Here is an 11726-nt window from a genome sequence, read left to right on the forward strand (position 1 = left end):
TTTTGACAAAGCAGGAAAGAATGTCCAATGGAAAAAAGACAGCCTCTTCAATAAATGGTGCTGGGAAAATTGGACAGCCACATGCAGAAAAATGAAATTGGACCATTTCCTTACACCACACACAAAAATAGACTCAAAATAGATGAAGGGCCTCAATGTGAGAAAGGAATCCATCAAAATCCTTGAGGAGAACACAGGCAGCAACCTCTTCGACCTCAGCCGCAGCAACATCTTCTTAGGAACATCACCAAAGGCAAGAGAAGCAAGGGCAAAAATGAACTATTGGGATTTCATCAAGATCAAAATCTTTTGCACAGCAAAGGAAACAGTTAACAAAACCAAAAGACAACTGACAGAATGGGAGAAGATATTTGCAAACGACATATCAGATAAAGGGCTAGTGTCCAAAATCTATAAAGAACTTAACAAACTCAACACCCAAAAAACAAATAATCCAATCAAGAAATGGGCAGAAGACATGAGCCGATATTTCTGCAAAGAAGACATCCAGATGGCCAACAGACTCATGAAAAAGTGCTCCATATCACTCGGCATCAGGGAAATACAAATCAAAACCACAATGAGGTATCACCTCACACCAGTCAGAATGGCTAAAATCAACAAGTCAGGAAATGACAGATGCTGACAAGGATGTGGAGAAAGGGGAACCCTCCTACACTGTTGGTGGGAATGCAAGCTGGTGCGACCACTCTGGAAAACAGCATGGAGGTTCCTCAAAAAGTTGAAAATAGAATTACCCTATGACCCAGAGATTGCACTACTGGGTATTTACCCTAAAGATACAAATGTAGTGATCCGAAGGGGCACGTGCACCCAAATGTTTATAGCAGCAATGTCTACAATAGCAAACTGTGGAAAGAACCTAGATGTCCATCCACAGATGACTGGATAAAGAAGATGTGGTATATATACACAATGGAATACTAAGCAGCCATCAAAAGAAATGAAATCTTGCCATTGGCAATGATGTAGGTGGAACTAGAGGGTATCATGCTGAGCAAAATAAGTCAATCGGAGAAAGACAACTATCATATGATCTCTCTGATATGAGGAAGTGGAGATGCAACATGGGGGGTTAAAGGGGTAGGTGAATAATAAATGAAACAAGATGGGATTGGGAGGAAGACAAACCATAAGTGACTCCTAATCTCACAAAACAAACTGAGGGTTACTGGGGGGATGGGGGTTTGGAGAAGGGTGGTGGGGTTATGGACATTGGGGAGGGTATGTGCTATGGTGAGTGCTGCGAAGTGTGTAAACCTGGCGATTCACAGACCTGTACCCTAGGGATAAAAATATATTATATGTTTATAAAAAATAAAAAAAATAAAAATAAATTTTTAAATCTAATTCCCATATCATATATGCATCCACATAAGTATACAATTCAGTGGCTTGTAGGTAGTATACAATTAACACTTCTACACCCAAACCCAATTTAGAATGTTTTCATTACTCCAAAAAGAAACCCAGCCTCTCCACCCCCTTCAGCTCTAGGCAACCACTCATCTACTTTCTTCCTTTACAGATTTACCTAGTCTGGACGTTTGTATACATGACCTTTTGGTGTTTGGCTTCTTTCACTTAACATGTTTTCAAGAGTCATTCATGTTATAGCACATCTTACTACTTAATTTCTTATTATTAACAAATAATATCCCATTGTATGTGTATACCACATTTCATTTTTCTATTTACCCATTTGTGCACATTTGGGTTGTTTCCACAGTTAAAAGCAAAACCACAAGCCTAAATGGCATCACTTAGGTTAAGGCCCCAAAGGCAGTAAACCAAGATTTAATAACTAACCTAACTAGAGTTTTAACACCCAAGAAATGTAATCTTTAACCAGTAAACACGGAATTTCCTGGTCAGCACTAGGAAATTAACTGAAAGACTCCCTTCTGCTCCCCTTAGGATAGTAATTTTGCTTAAACAATTCATCTCTTGGTAATAAATTCCTTTCTTCTTCCTCTCTTCCTACTCCCCCTCTTCCTCCTTCTTCTTTTAATGACCTCTCTATGCCTTTAATAACACTTTTCTGTTTGTCTGCTTGTTTAGTTCAGTGAAGTTCCCCTCTATTTTCTAGATAGGATGCTGCTTAATTCATGAATCATTTAACAAAACCAATTAGGCCTTCAAATCTACTCACCACATTTTGTTTTTTAACACTACTTTTTGGCTACTATGACTAATATTGTTATGAATATTTATGTTCCAATCTTTTGTGTAAACACTTGAGTATATACCTAAGAGTGAATTATCAGGTTGCATGGTAACTCTGTATTTAACTTTTTGAGGAATTACTTACTTGATGGATTTACAAAGTGAGGGGATCGTTTTACATTCCCATCAGCCGTGTATGAGGGTTCTCATCTCTTTACATCCTTGCCAACACTGGTTACTATCTGTCATTTTTTATTATAGTCATCCTAGTGGGAATAAAGTAAGACTAGTGCTAAGAATGGAACAAATGTAACAGAATAAATTTTAATTTTCATAATATCAAAGTGCTTGTATGAGTAAATTTTTAAGACAAAAATCCAATAGGAAATTCAGAGAAAAGTCATGAACACACAAATCAGGGGAAAAGAAATATACATGTCTAAAATACTCAAATGGAAATATGCTTAACCTCCTCAACAATAAAAACTCTAGTTAACCCAGCAAAGAAATGTAACTATTCCCCTACACAAGGAGAAAAAAAATAAACAGTGATAATGCCCCACTGATAAATCACCTTCATCAGCACGGACAGAGTAGAAATCAAACAGCCTTTGTTACAGTGATTTAGCAATCTCTGTTAAACATTTTAAAAGTTACATATTCCTCAGCACAATGTTCCACATCTAGCATTTTTGTCTCACAGAAATACGTGCCTACAGGCACAAAATTGGAAATTATTCACTGCAAACTGTTCCTAATAGTTAAAAAAAAAAAGACATGAGAACATCCCAAATATGTATCCATAGTAGATTATTAAATAAAATGTGTAATATTCTGTAGCCACTGTGGAGAACAATATGGAGATTCCTTAAAAATTTAAAAATAGAATGACCCTATGATCCAATAATCACACTACTGGGTATTTATCCAAAGAATACAAAAATACTAATTCAAAAGGATATATGCACTCCTATGTTTATTGCAGCAATATCTACTATAGCCAATTTATAGAAACAGCCCATGTCCATTGATAGATGAATGGATAAAGAAGATGTGATATCTGTGTGTGTATAAAATATTCATATATATAATATTCATATATGTATGAATAATATATATATTAATATTATTCAACCATAATAAGAATGACATCTTGCCATTTGCAACAACATGGATAGAGCTACAGGATATTATGTTACGTGAAATAAGTCAGTCAGAAAAAGACAAATACCGTGTGATTTCACACTTTTGTGGAATTTAAGAAACAAAAGAAATGAGTAATGGGTAAAAAGAGAGACAAACCGAGAAACAGACTCTTGACTATAGAGAAAAAACTGGTGGCTCCCAGGGAGGTGAGTGGGGCAGTGGGTGAAATAGGTGATGGGGATAAGGAGTGCGTGCCTCACGGTGAGCACCGGGTGATATGGAAGTGTCAAATCACTATAATGACACCTGAAACTAATATAACACTGTATGTGAACTACACTGGAATTATTTAATAAAATTTTAAAAATATGTAATATCCATGGAATGAGATCTAAAAAAAATTAACCAAAATGTGCCTATACTGACAAGCAACGATATCTGCTCTGGATAAATGAGCAAGTTGTAAAATATTAAGCTGAGAAAGATCTGGATTATTTCCAAACAATGATTTGTTAAGCTCAAAGAAAGGAAATCTTGGAATTTTGAACCATCCACAGGCTTGTGCCAGAGAGATGGGGTTACATAGAATGTCACATTCTGAGTTAATTATTTCCATAATATTCTAGTTCTTATAACAAAATAGAACTAATAATAAAATAAAATAACTTCTATAAAAATTTCAAAGCTCCACAATGAAAATAAAATGTAGAGAAGACCTTCAGATGATGAAAAGCAAGTGCTCACTCCACTCTTTTCCTCTCAGTTCCTTTTCACAGGACTCATAAAAGCTATTGCAAGTCCTTGCTATGAAAGATGACGATTTGGCTCACATGCCAGCTCTTTATTTTCCTCCTTCTTCTCACAGTTTGGATGGATGGAGGGATGAATGGATAGATGGATGGATGGATTGATCAATTGATATTCTGTTAGTTATTTGTATAAGTTTAAAAATATAATTAAACTTCTTAAATTAATCAACTTCCAGGAGCTCCTTTTGAACCTATGTCTGTAGGATAAGGGTGTTCGTAGCCCCATCTATCCCATTACCTCCTTTATCTTCATGTCTCACTCTCTGTTGTCCAAATCCTCATTTGTCCTTCCTCCCGCAACTGTGCTTTCCCCATTAGATGACTGAAGTGCTTGCAAAACAAAACAACAAATGCTTAAACATGGGAGTCTAGCAGACTGGCATGATAAGATTTCTAATTTTCCAAATATTATCTGTATGATGACAGATGATATATTGAAGTAAGGCAAAAGTAACTAGATTCTTAGTTAAAACACTGTTAGGATATTACAATTCAGAGGAGGTGGCAGCTGCTGGGGTATAAGCAAATGAGGGGGAAAGTAATGCCTGGAGTTATGAGTTTTTTGAGCCAACCAGGCCTAGAGAAAGAAGAGTCAAAAGTCAAAGGTGACCTCAGATAATAAGTGGCTTAAGCAGCAGGCAGTGTGTCATGTGCTGGGGAGGAGAATGGAGAAGGCTTGGGCAGAAAATGTGAAGAGTTGAACGTGGGGCAAATGGAATGTTAGGTACCTGCATCATACACCTGTCTCAGGTAGTTCTCACTCTCCACTCCCACTTGCCAATCAACCTCTACTGAACTAACCCATTCTATCAGCACTTTCAAATACTGGGAATAATCTTATTAATTTGCTCATTGATTTGTTATCTGCCCCCTCCCTCTTTCCCCATCATATGAACGAGATATTTCTATCTGTAATGGCTGAATAATGTCCCATGATTGATTTCTGTTCTGAACATATGTCATCTGCATCATTGCTAGTATTAGCAACATAAGTATCATTCTGTGCATGTATCTTTGTACATATCCAAATTCTTGCTTAAATGTGATTTTCTTGAAAAATTACATAGTCAACATGCACCCAAATGTAATAAGCTGAATCTCTCCCAAGCTCTGTAAAAGAATCGTGTGTGTGCATGTGTGTGTGTGTTTGAAAAACACAGAGAAAGAGAACACGATCAGTGTCTATAATTAATTAAATTCCTAAAATCAAGAAGCAAAGATTCTGCACATAGACTTAGTGATTGGCATATACCTTGTTCCAACATCAAGTGGAAAGATGAGAAAGAAGTGGAAAAAGAAATGAGAGAAGAGGAAAAGAGAAACCAGAAGGAAAGTGTGAACCAAATGAGAAGCAAGTAGGAATAAGAGGTTGGTTCTGAGTTGAGGTGAGGGGTCCAGTGAGACCTGGGAGCAACCAAAGAGCAGGACAGAGGCCAAAGGACAGACATGTGTCCTATACCTTCCAAGGCTTTGGATGCTCCTCCTCCCCTTGCTGAGGTCAGGGAGATTAGGGTCTGCTCTTGTTCCTCCTCCTGCTGACCTGAGCCTATAGTCAATCCCCAACAATGGGCTGGAGCCTCCTGAAAAATGGGTCCTGGTCCCACAAACCCTCTCCAGGAGGCTCCACCTGGGAGACTCCCTTTTTGGCCTTCCTGGTGTGGGGCCACGTGCTCTCATTCATTAGGATGGGTGACTGCCAAGATGTCCATGATCACTGGGGCTGTGTCTGTGCCACCTGGTGGTTCCGCTGACTTCTGCTCTATTTTGAAGCATATATATAATTTGGGGTGCATTTGAGTTCAGAATTATTCCATTTTCAGAGTGAATCATCTTTTATGACATTACGTGGGGGCTTTATTTAAACTCTAAGAGATATTTTCTGAGGTCTGCTCTGTGGCCTCCACTATTCTGAACATGACAGTCAGAGCTGGGCTTCTGCAGAGCATGGATGGTGGAGTGCACACCTGCTCAGATAACTTATATGAGTCCAGTGGCCAGGTATGCTTTTCACCCAACTCTCTTGGGTTCTCCAGAAAAAACAATCATAGAGAAAAAGATTGCTTCTTATCCTCTCTTCTAAGAGAGTTTGCCTCAATTCTTTTCCTTATTGCATTTTCTAAAACATTCCAGACCAGCATTCGTTCTAGTTCCTGAGACCTATTTTCATCCATCTATTCACACAGAATCTTATATTCGCCTGTATAAGGCATTGTGAATGCCCAGCGTAGCTAGAGCCAGCTACAAGTTGTGTAGTGAGGCTCTGACAATAACCCAGCAGGTTAGTCCCTGGATAGTTAGTTTCCCCTGAGGTCACACCTCGTTAACAATAGAGGGCTTTGGGGTATTTCAAAATGGTTCCTTTCCCTCCTCCTGCCCAAAATAGGGACTTCTCTCTGATACTTACTGGGGGAATCTTGTTGAATTGCCAGTGGTAAATCTCACAATACTGTGGGGACGTCTCCCTCACACTGCAATGCCTGGGTTTCCCTGGAGTTTTTATGAGTTGTCCTTACTGAGCCTCCAGCAACTTGCCCATTGAAATTGAGGCTTGCCTGCTCTGACAATGGTTGCTGCAGTGGTTTCTGCTAGTCTCTGCTCTGGTAAACCAGGACCCCTGTAATCGTCTCTGTGTGTCTCCAGTCATCAGGGCAGCAGTTTGCTCTGTGTCCTCTGATCTCTTATCAATCTATTGTCAGGCTATTCAGCTTGTTACTCGTTAGGACAGAGAGGTGACTTATAAGCTCCCAGTTTTTTAAAACTTTTTTTTGAAGTTTTCTTTAAATCAAACTTGTTTATTTTGAGATAACTCCAAATCCACATGCAGTCGTAAGAACTCACACAGATTCTGTGTACCCTTTACCCAGTTTCGTCCAAGGGTAACATCTCGCATGATGGTCCAATATCACAACCAGGATATTGACAGTGATGCAGTCAGAATATGGAACATTTCCATCCACAGGGATCGCTTATGTTGCCTCTACAGCTGCACCCTGCTTCCATCCCCACCTCAATCCCTGGAAACCATTAATCTGATCCCCCTTTCTATAGTTCGTCACTTTAAGAATGTTACATAAATGGAAACATGAGTTATATACCTTTGTGGGGGTTTTTTTTCGCGTATTGTTGTCTATACAATACTGAGTTTACATGCTTTGACAGAAAAAAAAATGTATATATATGCATCAGTCCTATCTTGTTTCAGGCTTTCCCTCAAATTGATTTCCCTCTATAGGTAGGATGCCATTTTTCTCTGACTGGTTTAAAGATTTTTTTTATTTGTCTGTAGTTTCCAGAAGTTTAAGGGTAGTTTAGGGAATTACTCTGTTTGTGATTTGCTCAGTTTCTAAAATCTGTGAATTAATATTTCTAGCCAAATTTAGGGAATTTTCAGCCATTTTCTTTTAAAGTTCTTCCTTTTTCCTCTCCTCTGTCCCCCTTTCTCCGACTCTGATTAAACAAACTTTAGACTTTTTTATAGTCATACTGGTCCCTAAGGCTCCATTCTTTATTTTTATGCCTATATTCAATCTGAAGAATTGCATAATTTCTATTATTCTATTTCCAGCTTAGTGATAATTTCCTCTGCTCCCTCCATTCTGCTAATGAGCCCATCCATTCAGTGTTTTTTTTTTCTTTTTAATTTCAGCTATTATATTTTTCACTTATAGAATATCCACTTTGGTTCTTTTTCACATCTTATGTCTTTGCTGAGATTTTCTATTTCTTTTCTGAGGTTTTCTTTTTTTTTTTTAATCTTAGGAGTGTTTCATTTGTGTTCATAATTATTTCTTGAACCACTTTATCACAGCTACTTTAAAATGTTTTTTAGGTATGCCTAACATCTCTATCATCTGAATGTTGCATTTATTGATTCAGTTTGAGATCCTCCTGGTTGGTATGAGAACAGATTCTTTTGTTAAAGCTTGGACATTTTCATATCATGTTATGCAACTTTGGCTCCTATTCAAACTTCCTGTTTTAGCTAGCCTCTCCAGCACCTCTTCAGCAAGGAGACCAGAGGCACCACCTGATTACTGCCTTGTAGAGGTAGTTAGGGACCTCTCCACTGCCAGGTGGATGTCCAGACTCCCCATATCATCTCCACAGACACCAGGCAGTGGAAAGCCATATTATAGCCCCCAAGACGGTGGAAATCTAGGCTTCCCACTAAGGTTTTACTGACATATGTGAGGATGAGGTCAGTTTTTTTCTTGACTGGAGTAGAAGAGTTAGTATCTATAGTTTTCTGTCTTGTTAGATTTTCCTATCCTGGACCTTTGGCTAAAGAGAGCAGACTTCTGTTGGAATGAGAAATTACAAACCCGGGGTGCCTGGATGACTCAGTCAGTTAAGCATTCGACTTGATTTCAGTTCAGGTCATGATCTCAGGATCATGAGATCAGGTTCTGTGTCAGGCTCTGCACTCAGTGGGGAGTTTGCTTGAGGTTTTCTCTTTCCTTCTGCCCACCCCCACCCCCCGCATATGGTCTCTCTCTAAAATAAATAAGTCCATCCTTAGGGGGAAAAAGGGAAAGAACTAACAAACCATTTACAAAATGGCAGTCACCATCTTTAGTGTTTTTCAATACAGATCACTTTCGACATATTAGGCAGGGTTTGGGTGAAGGAGAGGGCATCCAATGGATAGTGCTAACCTGTATCAAAGGTTGTCTTTTAAGAAGGGTACAGTCAGAAACATGGTGGGCTGTGGCAGGGAGGGGGTGGAGTCCAAGGCCCTTGACACCCTCTGTCTCCGTGGTTATAGCAATCAGTAGCTCCTCCACTTGGTATGAACAATTGTATCCTTCTCATTCCTATACAAATTGTGGGAAAGCAGATCTAGACAAATCCTCCAACTCCTCTTCCCTCCAGATTGCTATGGGGAACTTTCCTTTGTGGAAATTCTGGAGTCAACCAGGCTGTAGGATCAGATAACATTAGTAAATTAAGTTGCCTAGCAATTTATTTCTCCCTCTCTCTCTATACCTCTTGCCCTCCAATCCAAACTCCATGAAGCCTTCTCCACCTGCAGGATTGAGGATCTGCTCAGGAGAACAGATTCTAGCCATTTACCAGAAAGAGACACCCATGAAAGGCTGTGCAACTAAGGTTTCAAAGTCTGCCCCAAGGGAGCCCTGTTCCATTTGGATTAATGACCTTGAAAAGCAAATAAGGCTAGGAAGGAAAGTGGTCCCATCATCCATTCCTTCATCTCATCCATTATTTACTGGCCACTTGCCAAAACAGATGCTGAGCTACAGAAGCATCAACAACAAGGGATGAAACCAAAACAGCAAGACACATGAAACACCAGCCCTGAAGTCAGGACACCTGGGCTCTTGTCTCATTTTGGAAAAGTTGCCTATCCTCCCTGGCATTCACCTGTCTCTGAAGCAGATAGACTTATGTGACTGGTAATTCCAGCCATGATAGTCTACTGTGGTGATTCTTCTTATAGGAGTGTTTTTAAGTCTTTCTCCCAGGGTGGCTGAATTGGAAAAGAGCCTGCAGAAATCACCCTTATTTCAAATCAACTTTCTTTGTCAGGAGGAAGGCAAGGGTGTGTTTCCCAGGACTTTAGAGCAATTCTCTGATCTTTAGCCTTATGGGTGAATTTGCTGTAACACTGAGCAAGTTGAACCTAGTTCCACCATAGGTCAGGCTCCCCATCTTGGCAATAGGAACAGTCCCACATTCCATTTCTTTTTCCAGTAGCAAGTGAGGCTGAGTGAGTACAGAAGGGGCTTCTTTTGCATGTGCACCGAGGGACTAGATTTAGGCCATTAGAACCCAGCAGAGCAGGGCAGAGCAAGAAAGGCACTTGCATGTGTGCATACCTTGGGATAAGCCTATCATTTGCAATGTCCAAGTTGAAAAGCTGTGTGGGGTAGTGAACAAAGTCATTACCAACCCCCTGGCAATTGTTTCCTAAAAGTGATCCACAGATTCCCATTCTTGTTCACATAGATAAGAGGGTGCATGCTACAGATGCACCCTGTGTCTAAATAAAAGCTGGAGATCTCCCAAACTCAAGCCTAACCTATTGCCAGTCCAAGGACTCTCTGTTCTTTGGCCAAGAACACTAGTCTGTTTTGATCCTGGCCTACTTTGAAGTTGCAACAATCAAACTCTGTGTCAGCTCAAGAATAAAGAGACCATAGAACTAACATTTTTCGACTCTTTGGTGGAACAAGGCCTATAGCGAGCAAGTGGGAGGAGGCACTAGATCTTGCCACTTCTACTGTCTGTCCCCAAGGCCACTGCCCTGGCTTGAGTCTATTGGTGACTCACAAATGTAAGCGTCCTAACAGATCCATAGCCAGACAGGTGTGGAGCAGACAAGGGCCTCCTGGGGGGGAATAAAACAGCTCTGGACAGAGGTGGAAGTGTAAAAGGAGGGAATTGTCCAGTCCCCACCACCAGGCCTGCAGAAGGTCCATCTAGGCACTGAAAGTCCCCTCTCCTTCCTGAAAAGCCACACCAGTGGGACCCGCAGTAGAGGTCCAGTTCCTCAGGGAGGACTGCAGAACATCTCTCACTGGCCCTGAATGAGGTCAATGGCAGTGAGTTGACCAGCCCCAGCACATTCTTTGGAAGTCTAGTGAACAAGGCAAGAGAAAACTTTGATCATGTCCCTTTGCTCTATAGACTAATCTATATTCTATATAATCTAATTTTGAAAGTGAGGAAAATGCATCAAGAATCAACATAAATGATACTGGTTAAACACAATTGCCCTTGATGGCCCTTTGAATACTTGAGGATAGAGACTGGTGTCATGACAACAATTCAGTGTAGGCGCTGGTTGAGTTAGGAGGTGCTAGAGAGGGAGACTGGGAACGATTGGAATACACCACTTTTGGTCTAGTTCCTGACAGGAAATCAGGGGCACACTCCGCAGGAGACTTGGGGACATTTGGCAGAGTGCAATTTACCAGGAAAAATCAACAGGGACAAAGAACCCACAGTCAGCAGAAGGGTCATATTTCCCATCCCTCAACCTAAAGGTGTCTATGCAGGGTCTTCTGGCCATTCTCTCCAGCTGCAGTCCTAGGTTTCATTCTCTCTCCTTACTCTCTTCCCTTGTAGAGTACAGTGAAATCATTTTATATCCCTTGGAAACAAAATGGTCTCATTATTTGACTTACTTGATCTAGATCCTTGATCCTGCCCCCAACTAGATGTGCCAACTTCTGAGTTTTCTCAATTTTCCACTCTCTTTGTGATTTCATCACTTCTATATTATTGGGATTAGGTGTCTGTCAGTGCCATTGTATTTGTATTTTCATGGCATCTCAGAATAAATTTTCCAGAGAAAGACTCCTTCTTCACTCTGCTTATTCTAAATTCTACTACTTCTTTTTTTTTAATTAATTTTTTATTTTTTATAAACATATATTTTTATCCCCAGGGGTACAGGTCTGTGAATCAACAGGTTTACACACTTCACAGCACTCACCAAAGCACATACCCTCCCCAATGTCCATAATCCCACCCCCTTCTCCCAAACCCCCTCCCCCCAGCAACCCTCAGTTTGTTTTGTGAGATTAAGAGTCACTTAATCTCACAAAACAAACTGAGGGT

Source organism: Mustela nigripes, chromosome 7 (genome assembly GCF_022355385.1).
Source record: "Mustela nigripes isolate SB6536 chromosome 7, MUSNIG.SB6536, whole genome shotgun sequence".
Classification (NCBI taxonomy): Eukaryota; Metazoa; Chordata; class Mammalia; order Carnivora; family Mustelidae; genus Mustela; species Mustela nigripes.